This window comes from Carassius auratus, chromosome 21 (assembly GCF_003368295.1).
Source record: "Carassius auratus strain Wakin chromosome 21, ASM336829v1, whole genome shotgun sequence".
Lineage (NCBI taxonomy): Eukaryota > Metazoa > Chordata > Actinopteri > Cypriniformes > Cyprinidae > Carassius > Carassius auratus.
Window position 1 is genome coordinate 26054045 of NC_039263.1, and position 17512 is coordinate 26071556.

The 17512-nt window shown below is 34.7% G+C and overlaps 4 long non-coding RNA genes across 4 annotated transcripts; 2 read left to right on the forward strand and 2 right to left on the reverse strand.

Moving 5' to 3' along the window:
- The first annotated feature begins 462 nt into the window (after nucleotides 1–462).
- Nucleotides 463–3845, forward strand: LOC113039242 (uncharacterized). Its single transcript, XR_003274915.1, has 3 exons — nucleotides 463–596; nucleotides 1998–2139; nucleotides 2323–3845. It is a non-coding gene; the product is annotated as an uncharacterized LOC113039242 (long non-coding RNA).
- A 1690-nt stretch (nucleotides 3846–5535) lies between these two features.
- LOC113039122 (uncharacterized) lies at nucleotides 5536–9473 on the reverse strand. Its single transcript, XR_003274872.1, has 2 exons — nucleotides 7142–9473; nucleotides 5536–6958 (listed from the first exon to the last, which is right to left on the reverse strand). It is a non-coding gene; the product is annotated as an uncharacterized LOC113039122 (long non-coding RNA).
- Nucleotides 9474–10005: 532 nt separating this feature from the next.
- LOC113039124 (uncharacterized) lies at nucleotides 10006–12550 on the forward strand. The gene is made up of 3 exons (XR_003274874.1): nucleotides 10006–11069; nucleotides 11338–11421; nucleotides 12032–12550. It is a non-coding gene; the product is annotated as an uncharacterized LOC113039124 (long non-coding RNA).
- Nucleotides 12551–15397: 2847 nt separating this feature from the next.
- Nucleotides 15398–17143, reverse strand: LOC113039120 (uncharacterized). Its single transcript, XR_003274871.1, has 3 exons — nucleotides 16930–17143; nucleotides 16038–16206; nucleotides 15398–15926 (listed from the first exon to the last, which is right to left on the reverse strand). It is a non-coding gene; the product is annotated as an uncharacterized LOC113039120 (long non-coding RNA).
- Between the last annotated feature and the right edge of the window lie 369 nt (nucleotides 17144–17512).

The following is a 17512-nucleotide window of genomic DNA, read 5'->3' on the forward strand; positions in this document are numbered from 1 at the left end:
AAGAAACCATCATATTTTACATGTTGTAACACTGATCTTAAAATATATTTTGAAACCCTTTCTAATATAAGATCACAAAACAAGAAGCTTTTAAAAACAATACAAATTCTAAAGCTTTTCAAATTTATGTAATTGCCCTAATGCAGTTTTTATTTTTCATTTATTTAATTTGTATTTTTTTTTTTTTGTATTCTTATTTTTATTTGTCTTTGTTTATATGTACGTTTGTAATCAATTGTAATTTTTGTTGTTGCCGCAGTTATTTTGCATGCTTTGAGATGTGCAATGTTTTTCTGTTCACATTAATCATTTGTGTGATGGAACTAAATTTAAAAAAAAAAAACTAATCACTGCCACCTGCTGGAAATGGGCGGAGTGTAGTGTCTTTAGGCTGCGATGACATCACATTCAAACACTGGCTGATCACCAGAAAACTTCAAAATAAAAGCTCATTTATAGCGGGCCTTTTTAACAGGGAGACTCAACTGTAAAGGGCTGCAGACAGAAGCTCAGCTGTGGAACATGAACTGACGCCTTTACTGGAACTAATCTTGATTTAGCAGTTTTCTGATTCGGATACAACACCGGATTATTCTGTAAGTGTCTATGATCATATCAAACGATTTATTGTGTTTATTGTTATTACTGTCTGTGTTATTACTGTAACGCTGTTGAGTTCAAGTCATATTGATTTCTACAGCACTTTATTCAATACAGATTATTTTAAAACATTAATATTTCTGAGCAGCTCTACTGAAGTCAATATTATTATTATTATTATTACCATCATCATTATTATTATTATTATTATTATCCACTTGTGAGATCGCGAACTGAAGTGAGATGAGTGACAGATTTCTAGTTGAAAGTGAAAGTGAAAGTGAAGTGACATTCAGCCAAGTATGGTGACCCATACTCAGAATTTGTGCTCTGCATTTAACCCATCCGAAATGCACACACACAGAGCAGTGAACACACACACACACACACACACACACTGTGAGCACACACCCGGAGCAGTGTTCATCATTTATGCTGCGGCGCCCGGGGAGCAGTTGGGGGTTCGATGCCTTGCTCAAGGGCACCTAAGTCGTGGTATTGAAGGTAGAGAGAGAACTGTTCATGCACTCCCCCCACCCACAATTCCTGCCGGCCCGGGACTCAAACTCACAACCCTTCGATTGGGAGTCCAACCCTCTAACCATTAGGCCACAACATCCCCCTGACTTTTAGTTATTTTAAAGTGATCAGTCTATCACACTTTCAGTGCTATATAATTATAATCTGTTGAATAAAAGTATTGTTTTTCATGCTGGTAAGAGGACAGACAGATTATTACAGTCTGTAAAGTTATGAGAGAGATATTATCTTCATATAAATGAAGCTGCAGCTGATAGAGTTACAATAGCACCAGACAAAACATGGCATCTCAAGATAGATATGATCAATGTGAATGCAGACTAATAGATTAAAGATATTAGAGACAATATAGTTCTTAAATTACATTATAATTATGTGTAAAAGTAATGTCTTGTAGATAATCTTGTGTCTCACTATACATGGCTATTATTGTTACTCTTGCTGTTTAAACATTACATCTGCACTTTATTAAAAACCCTCACTGATATCACAGTTTTCTAAATCAGTGTAAAATTATAACGTTAAGTTTTAGTTGAAGCTAAAGTTCAAGTTAATGTTTATTTGGCCATCTGACAGTAAAATTAAAATGTATGACTTTGCAAATCAGTTAAATACTGCTTTAACCAGTTTATCTTAAAAGTATGATTTAAGGAGGTAAAATCTAAGATTCATATTTATTTCAAAGAACAGACGTGTGCTTCCACAGAAAGTGAATAAGATTACATCAGTATCTGCAGCACTGGTGTGTTCCTGTAGTTTTGTGAAGCGATGATGTCATCAGCTCAGCTCTTCTTCTCTGTTTTTAGTGTCTCTGACAGAATCTTTGTGTGGATGTTCTTCCATATTATTTGTAACAGATAATCTTTAAGGAGACATGACTAAGTGACTAAAGGAGCGATCTGCAGATGAAAGACAAGAAGTTAAAACCTAAAGAACCAGGAGAGGAAAAGACGCTGATGTTAGTCAGAAGAAACAGCTTTCTTTACTTCAAACCAAACTGTGAGTTTTTATGATGTTGAAGACAAACACACTTTCATGTCTTTAATCATCAACTCTGTTTCTCCTTCTCTAATCTCTGATAGAGTTTTTATCTGAATCAGATCTGAACCCGTGATCTTGTGTTGCGAGCATCATTCTTGTACAGAACTGCTGTAATCAGATGTTTGTGTTTTTCATTTCTAGTTTCTCAAGATGTTCCAGAAAAAGTGTCCGACTCTCACACATCATCATCTCCAGCAGCTGATTCCTGATCTTCAGATCGAGTTCAGTTTTCTGAAGATCAACACAAATCTGATCAGCTTGATCCTGATGAGGACACATTTCTCTCCTGATGGGAGTGTTGTCCTCCAGGATGAGGACACGAGGATCACTGAAGGGTTCAGTCTCCAGATCTAAACTCATTTAAACAGCTGAGAGATTGATGAAGACAGCGCTCTGCGTCTCCATCAAAACACCAAACCAGGAACATCTTTAGGAAGAAGGAACGGTGAACGAGAATGTTCTGGAAAGTGGTTCTGTGTCTCTGTGATGCTGTATCTATCACACAACCTTGTTTACTTACAGACCGCAGGCCAGTGTAATGCACAAGAATGTATTTTTATACAGGTTCATGTTTATTTGAATCACTGGTTACTGTATGTACTGTACTGCTGTATGATATTGGATGTAATATACCGTTGAAAACATGAAGTCATGAGATATAAAGCTTTAATGCAGTCATTATCAAACAGCTAAACTGTACACTTTTAATGTCTCCTTAAAGTCTGATACATGCTTTTGAAGTTGGGGAGTAAACTAGAAATGAATTATTTATATCAATAAGTCTGTACTACTCCAGGAAATAAAACCATTTCACACTTGTAAAAATAAACACAAGAAGAAAAAAGTGTTTGTTGTGATGAAGTAGTTTATTGTTCAGTGGATAAACAACAGCAAGAGTAAGAAATGTGTTCAGACTGAACATCATTAAAGCAGGGATCTGTTCTGTCTTGAGTTCTTGTACAAGATCAGACATTAAAACAAAGACAATCCAGTCATCTCCAGGAGATCATCAGAGTTACAGAGGAGACACCTCACATCTACATCTACAACTACATCTAGAAATGGAGATTACAGGAGTGATGATCACTTTAATCAGTCTAACGATTATTATCTGATTTTACATAATACCATATCCTTAAATTCATTACAGCACTAATAAAGAGATGCTTCAGAAAACGATATACTCCAGTCATGAAGCTCAAACAGAAATTTAACGTAATTTAATTAATAAAAAACGAAAATATAAAACATCCTGGCATAGTAACTAAAATTTGGAGGTAAAATTTAAATACAACGACAATAATATCAAAATGTAAAAATATATTTTATTAATAAACTGAAAACCTGCTTCAATTTAGACCTGCTGATTTAGTTGTTAAAGAACAACATGTCAAATATTTATTTTGAGATCAGTAAAAATTACGATGTGAAAACAACTTTTAATAAGTCGTGATGACGAAAAACAAGAAGAAAAAATCATAACCCAAAATGCGTCAGCAGAATATAGCGACAATAATAATAAAACACGCAATAAATCTTTATCATACACACTTAGCCTACAATATAATCCGATGATGTATCCGAATCAGAAAAGTGTCAAATGAAGAGTATCTCCAGTAAATAGATGAATCCACTCTCAGAAGATCTACAGCAGCTCTCGTCTGATCTGGATCTCACTGGTGAGGTGACTGGAGTTGCGCGTTATATAATATATATATATATATATATATATATATATATATATATATATATATATATATATATATATATATATATATATATATATATATATATATATATATATATAAGCTAGCTGCGCATGCGCACTGCAGCTCTACCAGACTGATTTACGAGTAAATCACGTGACCTCTCAAACAGAGCAGACTGATTTCCGAGAAATCATGCAGGTATTAAAAACTAGACTGACTAAGTCCGAAGACATTTCAGATTGTATGAATTATAATGATTCTTGCCAGCAGCTGTAACTGCTATTCGGTTTAAAAATGAAACTATCTTCAATTGTAAATGTTATGGGGCATTAATAATAGAACATCAGTCATCAGTGTCACACACTCGGCTCACTTTATACTTTCACAATCATTTAAACCCTAATGTTAATATTTCCTGATGATGTGTCAACACCATCCTCCAGTTTCTGAGGAAATTATTCGAGACGTTTAGATCATTTTATTCTCCTGAAGCAGATAATATTACCATCGAGCTTCATACCTCATACATACCTCGTTCTGTCATCAGCTCAGTCATGAAATCACCAAAAAGAAAATTAGAACTGCAAACTGAATGTACGCCCCAGCTCACAAAAATTAGTTGTCAGAACGTTTTACTAACATTTTTCTTTGAGTTATGAAAAAATTATTTCGAAAAGTTTTATACAGGGTGAAAACTGCATGTTTTTTTCTTTTTCTTTTTATGCATTAAGAACATTTTTAGTGGGGTTTCTGCGAACGTTACAGGAACCTTCCATCCTACCATTTTCAAAACTTTATGAAAACTTCATAACACGGTAAAATAAAAAAACTGTTAAATTAAGAAATACAACAATTAGTTATTACCTCTATCAGGATCTTAATATTCACAGTTAAACATCTTCACAAATGATCTAAAAATGATCAGAACACACATGATAAGAACATGATCAGACTGTGTTGTGTATATGATTTTATTACATTTTAATCAATGTCTGACAGTGCTGACAAAAAGTGGACACATAACTTTGAAACCTTATGAAACACGTGTGTCCTTGAAAAACAACCTTGCTTTGATTGAGATATTATTAAGTGTTGCCTTTGATATATTTTATATATGAACGATTGAATCCTTCTCTGTGGACACAGTTTAGATGCAGTGAGAAGACAATAAGTGTCATAGATTTGATATAATAATAATAAAATTAAATTGAAGGAGATAACTGTGTTAAATACATTCTATTATTAATGCCACATAACATTTACCATTGAAGACAGTTTCATTTTTAAACCGAATAGCAGTTACAATTGCTGGCAAGAATCATTATAATTCATCCAATCTGAAATGTCTTCGGACTTAGTCAGTCTAGTTTTTAATAACTGCATGATTTCTCGTAAATCAGTCTCTTCTGTTTGAGAGGTCACGTGATTTCTCGTAACTCGGTCTGGTAGAGCTGCAGTGCGCATGCGCAGCATGGTTTCGGTTGATGGTGTATAAAAGCACAGACAGCAGCAGTGATATGATCCAGATCAAACGAGAGCTGCTGTAGATCTTCTGAGAGTGGATTCATCTATTTACTGGAGATACTCTTCATTTGACACTTTTCTGATTCGGATACATCATCGGATTATATTGTAAGTGTGTATGATAATGATTTATTGTGTGTATAATTATAAGTGTAGCTATATTCTGTTGACGCATGCGTATAGAAGTCCTAAAAGGCCATGGGTTTTTTTTTTTTCTTCTTGTCGTTTTTCGTCATCACGACTTATTAAAAGTTGTTTTCACATCGTAATTTTTCCTTGATCTCAAAATAAATATTTGACATCTTGTTCTTTAACAACTAAATGAGCAGATGTTTGTGTTTATGTCCTATAATAACACATTGTCTGATGAATCATCATCCTGAACATGTTCAACTTTTATTAAAATGATAAAATGTAAAAGTAAAACCACATTGTTCTTGTTATCTAACTCTGTCAGCTGTAGGATGATATGGATTTTATTAATACAAATATGAATCTCAAAGAAACATGTCCAGATCTAAATTGAAGCAGGTTTTCATTTCTATTAATAAAATATTTTACATTTTGATATTTTAATTTTACCTCCACATTCTCATAAGTGTCATGATGTTTTATTTGTGAGTTTTTTTATTGTAGTTGTAGTTGTAGATGTGATGTGTCTCCTCTGTAACTCTGATGATCTCCTGGAGATGACTGGATTGTCTTTGTTTTAATGTCTGATCTTGTACAAGAACTCAAGACAGAACAGATCCCTGCTTTAATGATGTTCAGTCTGAACACAATTCTTACTCTTGCTGTTGTTTATCCACTGAACAATAAACTACTTCATCACAACAAACACTTTTTTCTTCTTGTGTTTATTTTTACAAGTGTGAAATGGTTTTATTTCCTGGAGTAGTACAGACTTATTGATATAAATAATTCATTTCTAGTTTACTCCCCAACTTCAAAAGCATGTATCAGACTTTAAGGAGACATTAAAAGTGTACAGTTTAGCTGTTTGATAATGACTGCATTAAAGCTTTATATCTCATGACTTCATGCTTTCAACGGTATATTACATCCAATATCATACAGCAGTACAGTACATACAGTAACCAGTGATTCAAATAAACATGAACATGTATAAAAATACATTCTTGTGCATTACACTGGCCTGCGGTCTGTAAGTAAACAAGGTTGTGTGATAGATACAGCATCACAGAGACACAGAACCACTTTCCAGAACATTCTCGTTCACCGTTCCTTCTTCCTAAAGATGTTCCTGGTTTGGTGTTTTGATGGAGACGCAGAGCGCTGTCTTCATCAATCTCTCAGCTGTTTAAATGAGTTTAGATCTGGAGACTGAACCCTTCAGTGATCCTCGTGTCCTCATCCTGGAGGACAACACTCCCATCAGGAGAGAAATGTGTCCTCATCAGGATCAAGCTGATCAGATTTGTGTTGATCTTCAGAAAACTGAACTCTATCTGAAGATCAGAAATCAGCTGCTGGAGATGATGATGTGTGAGAGTCGGACACTTTTTCTGGAACATCTTGAGAAACTAGAAATGAAAAACACAAACATCTGATTACAGCAGTTCTGTACAAGAATGATGCTCGCAACACAAGATCACGGGTTCAGATCTGATTCAGATAAAAACTCTATTAGAGATTAGAGAAGGAGAAACAGTGTTGATGATTAAAGACATGAAAGTGTGTTTGTCTTCAACATCATAAAAACTCACAGTTTGGTCTGAAGTAATGAAAGCTGTTTCTTCTGACTAACATCAGCGTCTTTTCCTCTCCTGGTTCTTTAGGTTGTGTCTTGTTATTTTTCTCTTTCATTCTCTTCTTGTCTTTCATCTGCAGATCGCTCCTTTAGTCACTTAGTCATGTCTCCTTAAAGATTATCTGTTACAAATAATATGGAAGCACAGTTTAGGACACATCCACACAAAGAGCTTTCACTTTCTGATCTTTTATTTTCCTGGTTCACATTGTTTCCAGAAATATGAGTGTGCACATGAAAGCAGTGTGAAACGACTAAAGCATGTGGTGTTCACACCAGAGCAGTCTGTGATTCTGTCAGAGACAATAAACTTTCTGTGGAAGCATACGTCTGTTCTTAGAAATAAATATGAATCTAAGATTTTACCTCCTTAAATCATACTTCTAAGAAAAACTGGTTAAAGCAGTATTAAACAAATCCAGATTCATTTAGGGATATCCTTCCTAATAATGTTTTCTCTAAAGGTGAAAGTCTCCTCTTCATAAACATTTTGAGATGGAGAAAAAAAAACAACACACAAATTATTTTAATGGATTTGCAAAGTCACATATTTTCATTTTACTGTCAGATGGCCAAATAAACATTTACTTGAACTTTAGCTTTAAGTTTTAATTTTACTGTGATTTGGAAAACTATGTGAAATTAGTGAGGTGTAGCGAAACAACTCAATTGGGCAATATGAATAATTAATCATAACTAGTTATAATTAATGTTAATAATCAAATGTTACAGAGGGTTTTTAATAAAGTGCAGATGTAATGTTTAAACAGTTCCACCCTAACAAGAATAAACAGAATAGCAAATTTACAGTGAGAGACACAATTATTGAAAAGACATTACCTTAAATGAAATATAAAGAAAAAAATTAAATACATTTAAATTACATTTTCTTTTAGTTTATAAGCACTCTGCCTCATCAGCCAATCACATTACTTCAATTCTGATGGTTCGTAGTTTATAAGCAATCTATGCAACACCAGAGAAGTAATGTGATTGGCTGAAGACATGATTTCAACGGGATTTAAAAATGAATTTTTCTTCTTTTTTTATTAATACTGCATTTGTAACTTTAGTAACTGCAATCATATTACATAAATTTAAACTGTAATGCATTTACTGCGTTATCAGGAAAGTAATTAGATTACAGCAACACATAACGCTTTACACCCAACTCCGTAACTTATTAAACCCAAACTTTCGACGAATTATGAATTACCTGACATTCTGCTTACTTCAGCGAAGACTCGATCGGCAGGTGAATTTCTTGAAGTCGATTAAGAGCTCAACTGAGCTACATCTAACAACCCTGGAGTAAATGAAATTAAGTTGAGTTGTATGGGGTCCCTTTGTGTGCTTAGCCAGGGCCGTGTATGTGAACGTGGAATCTTCGCTTTCTTTGCAGTCAGACCCAAATGTGAATGCAACCAAGCCTTCGAGTTCATCCACTGTAAACTGCTTCTGTTTCTGGAATTTCAGACCAAACCCGCCAGAGCTGCTGACATTAAGAGCTGTAAATCCAATGCATGGCCAAAAGCCGTCGTCGTTTGAAACTTCACTCCAAAGAAACGTTCCTGCAAAATCACGTCAGTGTCTTTAATCCAATATACTGATAGGCATTTTGTGTGATATTTTTTTCTTTCAATTTGATATATATATATAGTCTACATTTATAGGCGGGGACTTGTCTGTCTGTCTGTTGACCAATCATTGATGCAACACATACAGCGTATGTACACGTCAGCTCAAGTCCCCGCCTATAAATGTAGACTATATAAATGTCTAAAGGAGCGATCTACAGATGAAAGACAAGAAGAGAATGAAAGAGAAAAATAACAAGACACAACCTAAAGAACCAGGAGAGGAAAAGACTCTGATGTTAGTCAGAAGAAACAGCTTTCATTACTTCAGACCAAACTGTGAGTTTTTATGATGTTGAAGACAAACACACTTTCATGTCTTTAATCATCAACACTGTTTCTCCTTCTCTAATCTCTGATAGAGTTTTTATCTGAATCAGATCTGAACCCGTGATCTTGTGTTGCGAGCATCATTCTTGTACAGAACTGCTGTAATCAGATGTTTGTGTTTTTCATTTCTAGTTTCTCAAGATGTTCCAGAAAAAGTGTCCGACTCTCACACATCATCTTCTCCAGCAGCTGATTTCTGATCTTCAGATAGAGTTCAGTTTTCTGAAGATCAACACAAATCTGATCAGCTTGATCCTGATGAGGACACATTTCTCTCCTGATGGGAGTGTTGTCCTCCAGGATGAGGACACGAGGATCACTGAAGGGTTCAGTCTCCAGATCTAAACTCATTTAAACAGCTGAGAGATTGATGAAGACAGCGCTCTGCGTCTCCATCAAAACACCAAACCAGGAACATCTTTAGGAAGAAGGAACGGTGAACGAGAATGTTCTGGAAAGTGGTTCTGTGTCTCTGTGATGCTGTATCTATCACACAACCTTGTTTACTTACAGACCGCAGGCCAGTGTAATGCACAAGAATGTATTTTTATACATGTTCATGTTTATTTGAATCACTGGTTACTGTATGTACTGTACTGCTGTATGATATTGGATGTAATATACCGTTGAAAGCATGAAGTCATGAGATATAAAGCTTTAATGCAGTCATTATCAAACAGCTAAACTGTTCACTTTTAATGTCTCCTTAAAGTCTGATACATGCTTTTGAAGTTGGGGAGTAAACTAGAAATGAATTATTTATATCAATAAGTCTGTACTACTCCAGGAAATAAAACCATTTCACACTTGTAAAAATAAACACAAGAAGAAAAAAGTGTTTGTTGTGATGAAGTAGTTTATTGTTCAGTGGATAAACAGCAGCAAGAGTAAGAAATGTGTTCAGACTGAACATCATTAAAGCAGGGATCTGTTCTGTCTTGAGTTCTTGTACAAGATCAGACATTAAAACAAAGACAATCCAGTCATCTCCAGGAGATCATCAGAGTTACAGAGGAGACACCTCACATCTACAACTACAACTACAATAAAAAAACTCACAAATAAAACATCATGACACTTATGAGAATGTGGAGGTAAAATTAAAATATCAAAATGTAAAATATTTTATTAATAGAAATGAAAACCTGCTTCAATTTAGATCTGGACATGTTTCTTTGAGATTCATATTTGTATTAATAAAATCCATATTATCCTACAGCTGACAGAGTTAGATAACAAGAACAATGTGGTTTTACTTTTACATTTTATCATTTTAATAAAAGTTGAACATGTTCAGGATGATGATTCATCAGACAATGTGTTATTATAGGACATAAACACAAACATCTGCTCATTTAGTTGTTAAAGAACAAGATGTCAAATATTTATTTTGAGATAAAGGAAAAATTACGATGTGAAAACAACTTTTAATAAGTCGTGATGACGAAAAACGACAAGAAGAAAAAATCATAACCCATGGCCTTTTAGGACTTCTATACGCATGCGTCAACAGAATATAGCTACACTTATAATTATACACACAATAAATCATTATCATACACACTTACAATATAATCCGATGATGTATCCGAATCAGAAAAGTGTCAAATGAAGAGTAACTCCAGTAAATAGATGAATCCACTCTCAGAAGATCTACAGCAGCTCTCGTTTGATCGAGATAGGTATAAACGGAGGTCGGAGCCAGCTCCAAATGGGCGGGTCACCTCCAAATGGGTGGGACTTCAGCTCCAAGTGGGCTGTACAAGCCTCCGGAGCCTTTTGATTGGTTTATTTAATGTCATGGGGTTAATGCACGCTGCGAACCCCCCCCCCCCCCCACAAAAAAAAAAAAAAAAAAAAAAAGACGACGTCAACTTCCCGAGGCTTTTCAGCGTCAAGAAAGAGGAGTTTGAAGGGGTAAGTTTAGACTTGTACGACGTATTACAATTTGCGAAAAATGTTATCTATTTTTACGTGTAACGTTAATCCAAATAATGTAATGCAATTGAAACATTTGGTTTAATTACCAAATTCATTTTTCAATTTAATAATCATAACAGTGGATATATGAGGATAACTGCAGTGTCCACTTCCATGCATTACATATAAACAGGTGTAGAATTAATTTTGTCATTGTAGGAAACACAAACAAACAAAATCATTATTTGTAAACTTTGTGTTACAGAAAGTTCAAGTCTGGGTGGCCAAAAGTTAAATTTCAGTGATCTAGTTACCGCCTCTCTCTGCAAACCCAAAGGATCACGTTCCTGTAAACTTTTTTTTGTTATTTCTATGAATCAAGATGTGTAATTTTATTTTTTCTGAAGATTTTTCACTAATGTGTGTGTGTGTGTGTGTGTGTATGTATGTGGGTACTTGTGTGGATAAATTATGTTCATACTTTAAAGGTGGACATTTGCAACAGCGCTTGTCCCTAAAATTGCTCCAGGAGTAAGGTCAGAGACTGTCCTAAATGACAAATGTTGGAATGTAAATGACATTACATTCTGTGGACGTCTCACATAAATGTGCATTGTACTTTAGTTAATGTTAACTTGTCAACAGTGAATTATTTTAGGATGTCATTGGACTGAATTTTTAGTGACTAATGACACTTCATTCCAGTAAAAATATAATCCATAGCCTTAGAGTGAAAGCAGCAGCAAAGTGTTCCAATGCTGATAAAAATCAAGCAGGTTAAAACCTCAGGTTCCTTAAATATCTGTTCTACAGGACTGTTTGGGGTTGGACAGATTTTGTAATGGTTTTGAAGTCTGATGCTCACCAGGCCTTCATTTATTTGTTCAGAAATGCAGTAGAAACAGTCATATTGTAAATTGTAATAATATTTTACAATAACTCTTTTCTATTTGAGGCAGCAGCGGATCTACCCCAATCATCATTAATGGGACCCCATCGGAGAGAGTGAGCAGCTTCAATACCTTCAAATGCCCTGCAAAGAGTAGCTGAGCACATGTCCAGAACATCTCTCCCCTCTCTGCAAGACATCCACACCAGAAGATGTAAATCTAGGGCTGTTAAGATCCCACACACCCTGGAAATCTGCTACAGTCAGGCAGACGCTTCTGCAGTCTGATGGCAAAGAAGGAGAGGCTCAGGAGAAGTTTCTTCCCTCATGTTATCAGACTACTAAACATGGACATTAACACACTGCACTTTAAAGACTGTTTGTTTAGGGCTACATAATAACTCTCTGCACACTGCGCTTTTTTGACAACCTAACTAGGCAACTCCTCCTCACTGCACATTGTCTACATCTCTGCACATCATCTGTGTAGCAATTTCTGTGTAGCATCTCTACAAATCATCTGTATAGTAGTTTAATACAGTATATTGTGTATATTTCATTATTTGTATTTAATTATCTCCAAAAAAAAAAAAAAAACCTTTGTATTTTTTTTCCTGTTGTTTCATTATTTGTATTTATTTTATTTTTTTGTTTTTTGTTTTTTTTGCACAGTCTAAAAAGAGTATGCCAGACCTACATTTCACTGCTTTTTGCATGTCATATAACAAATAAAACTTGAATTTTTAATGGTGTGGAGCGTTACCTGTGATTTGAGTTGGTGATAAAAAGGAGATGGGGAAAAGAGTGTGTTAAATTGGACTTTGGTACCAATAATATTTTCCTCTTAAGTCTTGGAATGTTTTTTTATTATTATTAAGTCTTGTTTAACTATTTAGATTTTTTTTTCCTTTTTTCAAATTAAATGTTTATTTGCAAAATTTATTTCCACGTGTGGCCTTTTGTAATGTTGTTTCACCTAGAGCCAAGGGGGTTGTAACAATCTAAACAATATAATTCTCCCTCAGATTTCAACTTGCATTACAGAAAAACATTCACATACAGTAAACATTTTATTGCTCTAAATTACTCATTCACTTTCTCGATACTGATATAATTCTAAAATTAATATAATTTAATATACTTGAATGTTTGCAGGTGTCACACAATTATATAACCTCTTGTTAATAAAATTTAAACTACAATGAAAAACAATAAATCTGTTTTCCATTACTGCTACTTTATGCCATCCTCATTCGCGCGCACCCCGGCAATGACGCAATGTGAAATTTTCGCTTAAACCCCGCCCATTTGTAAAGTCCCGCCGACTTGCGGCAAAAGCTCCTCCCACATGGAGGTCTCCGGGCTGCAGCGATACCTACTTGGAAGTAGTGAGCTGCACGATTACACGAGAGCTGCTCACTAGAGTTACTCTGAGAGTTACAGGAGATACTCTTGATTTGACACTTTTCTGATTCGGATACATCATCGGATTATATTGTAAGTGTGTATAACGTATATAAATAACGATTTATTACGTGTAATATTATTATTGTCGCTATATTCTGTTGACGCATTTGTATGAAAGTCCTAAAAGGCCATGGATTATGATTAATCCTTCTTGTTTTTCGTCATCACGACTTAATAAAACTTGTTCTCTCGTTATCTTAATTTTTCCGTGATCTCAAAATAAATATTTGACATGTTGTTCTTTATCAACTAAATGAGCAGATGTTTGTGTTTATGTCCTATAATAACACATTGTCTGATGAATCATCATCCTGAACATGCTCAACTTTTATTAAATGACACAATTATAAAAGTAAAACCACATTGTTCTTGTTATCTTACTCTGTCAGCTGTATGATGATACGGATTTTATTAATACAAATATGAATCTCAAAGAAACATGTCCAGATCTAAATTGAAGCAGGGTTTCAGTTCTATTAATAGAATAAATTTTTAAATTTTGATATTATTGTCGTGGTATTTAACTTTTACCTCCATCTTCAGACTGATTAAAGTGATCATCACTCCTGTAATCTCCATTTCTAGTTGTAGTTGTAGATGTGATGTGATGTATCTCCTCTGTAACTCTGATGATCTCCTGGAGATGACTGGATTGTCTTTGTTTTAATGTCTGATCTTGTACAAGAACTCGAGACAGAACAGATCCCTGCTTTAATGATGTTCAGGCCGAAACGGCTTGCTGTCTGGGTAGGAGTATGGTTGGACGGAAGCAGTGTGACAAAAATACTATCCCATATTTTTGCACAGTAATCTGACAATAAATGTGGCACACCCAGATTTTCATATGAACACCCAGAGTCTCTTTTCTGGCTACACTACTGATGGTTATATGTTAACTGTTTCTGCAATTTCTGGAGCACAATCCCAAGAATTTGACTCACCAAGGCACATGTGCTGTGGTGATGTGACAATAAAAGTGACTTGACTTGACTACATTCTATTATTAATCCCCCATAACATTTACAATTTAAAATATATTTATTTTTAATCCTAACAGCAGTTACAGTGTTGTCCCATAAGACAAGAATCTTTGTGTTCATCCAGACTGAATGTCTTCCACACCCCGTTTATATTTCATAACTGCATTATTCTCGTAAATCAGTCTGCTCTGTTTGAGAAGTCACATGATTTCTCGTGTCTCAGTCTGTAGTGCCGCAGTGCGGCTGCATCAGTGCGCATGCGCGGAATGATTTCTGTTTGAGGTGTAAATACAGAGAAGCAGTGCGCAGCAGATCTTCAGAGAGTGGACTGACGCATTTACTGGAGATACTCTTGATCTGACACTTTTCTGATTCGGATTCCACATCGGATTATATTGTAAGTGTGTATGATTGCAATCGTTATATTGTAATGATTTATTTCGTGTATTATTATGATTGTAGCTATATTCTGTTGACGCATTTGTATGAAAGGCTATGGATTATGATTTTTGTCTACTTCTCGTTATCTTAATTTTTCCGTGATCTCAAAATAAATATTTGACATGTTGTTCTTTATCAACTAAATGAGCAGATGTTTGTGTGTATGTCCTATAATAACACATTGTCTGATGAATCATCATCCTGAACATGTTCAACTTTTATTAAATGATAAAATGTAAAAGTAAATCCACGTTGTTCTTGTTATCTTACTCTGTCAGCTGTATGATGATACGGATTTTATAAATACAAATATGAATCTCAAAGAAACATGTCCAGATCTAAATTGAAGCAGGTTTTCCGTTCTATTAATAGAATATATTTTTTACATTTTGATATTATTGTCGTGGTATTTAAATTTTACCTCCATCTTCAGACTGATTACAATGAACATCATTAATCATTAATGATGTTCAGTCTGAACACATTTCTTACTCTTGCTGTTGTTTATCCACTGAACAATAAACTACTTCATGAAGCAAACAAACATTTGAAGGAAAGACTTATTCTTCTTTTATTCATTTGTACAAGTGTGAATCAGTTTTATTCCCTGGAGTAGTACTTATTTCAGTACAGTTATATATGTAAAATCATTTTCTAGTTCATATCTAGTTCACTCCATGACTTTAAAAGCATGTGTCATACTGTAAGGAGACATTAAAAGTGTACAGTATATGAGTTTGATAATCACTGCATTAAAGCTTTACATGTTTTCACTGAGAATCAGATCTATGACACTGGTGCTGCACAACGCTTTATTACACACAGAGCGCTGTCTTCATCAATCTCTCAGCTGTTTAAATGAGTTTAGATCTGGAGACTGAACCCTTCAGTGATCCTCGTGTCCTCATCCTGGAGGACAACACTCCCATCAGGAGAGAAATGTGTCCTCATCAGGATCAAGCTGATCAGATTTGTGTTGATCTTCAGAAAACTGAACTCTATCTGAAGATCAGAAATCAGCTGCTGGAGATGATGATGTGTGAGAGTCGGACACTTTTTCTGGAACATCTTGAGAAACTAGAAATGAAAAACACGGGTTCAATAATCACGGGTTCAGATCTGATTCAGGAAATATCAACTGATTAAAGACATGAAAGTGTGTTTGTCTTAAACATCATAAAAACTCACAGTTTGGTTTGAAGCCATCAAAGCTGTTTCTTCTGACTAACATCAGCGTCTTTTCCTCTCCTGGTTCTTTAGGTTTTAACTTGACATTTTTCTCTTTCATTCTCTTCTTGTCTTTTGTATACAGATCGCTCCTTCATTAGTCACTTAGTCATGTCTCCTTAAAGATTATCTGTTACAAATAATATGCAAGAACATCCATAATGGTCATATTCTTCATAAAAATAAATCTTTATTATTCCCAGATTTGGTCAGTTATATTATTCTAGTTTCTCAGTGAATAAATTCTGATGGTTTTTATTTAAAATATGTTAATAAATATAATATATCTGTCACTCCTGGATAATTCATCATTGCGATGGACGTCATTCTCTGGAGCAGAACTCTTCTCAAGGACTTTACTAGATCCAGATCATCTCATTCACATTGATCATATCTATCTTGAGATGTCATGTTTTTGTCTCGTGCTATTATAACTCTATCAGATGCAGCTTCAATCTGAATCACACATTTATATGAAGATAATATCACTCATAACTTTACAGACTGCAATGATCTGCATGAAAAACAATACTTTTATTCAACAGATTATAATTATATAGCACTGAAAGTGTGATAGACTGCTCACTTTATAATAACTAGAAATCTGTCACTCATCTCACTTCAGTTCGCGATCTCACAAGTGGATAATAATAATAATAATAATAATAATAACAACAATGATGATGATATTTCCCTAAGTATAAGGCTCAGAAAATGTTCTGAATCAATCTGATATTGAATAAAGTGCTGTAGAAATAAATGTGACTTGTGCTCAACCGCGTCAACAGAATATACCCACAGACATAATAATAATAAAAGCAATAAATCGTTTGATATGATCATAGACACTTACAGAATAATCCGGTGTTTATAATCCAGAAATGAGCAAATCAAGAGCAGCTCCAGTAAAGGCGTCAGTTCATGTTCTACAGCGAGATTATGTCTAGAGAAGGTTCTGTCTTTTTATACCAAAGACCCGCCTTTCCGTTTCACATATAATCCGTCTGCAGTCCGTGTGCGTCATGTATGTGGTGCTGAAGCAGCACGGACTCATTGTGCTTTCACACAGGACGCCTTTGCAGTCCGCTACTGATCCGCGGCAGTTTAAGACACAAAACACAAGCTTTGTCCATTATTTTGATATAAAATCATGTAATAGAAAAAAAAAAAAAATCAAAACGCTTTTTCAGCATTGTGGTACTCTTTCATCACAATACAGTAACAATCTTTCATAGACACATTTAAATTCAAATATAAACAACGTATTACTCGTGCATTTGACTGCTAGGTTTGTATAATAAGTTGATAAAACAAGCTGCAACACATTTAAACACAACATTAGCCTACTTTTCTTGTTAGGATATCACAAACATTTAAAATTAAAACTCACCACAGACCGAAACAGTCGAATCTCGTGCCTTTTGCATTTAAATCTT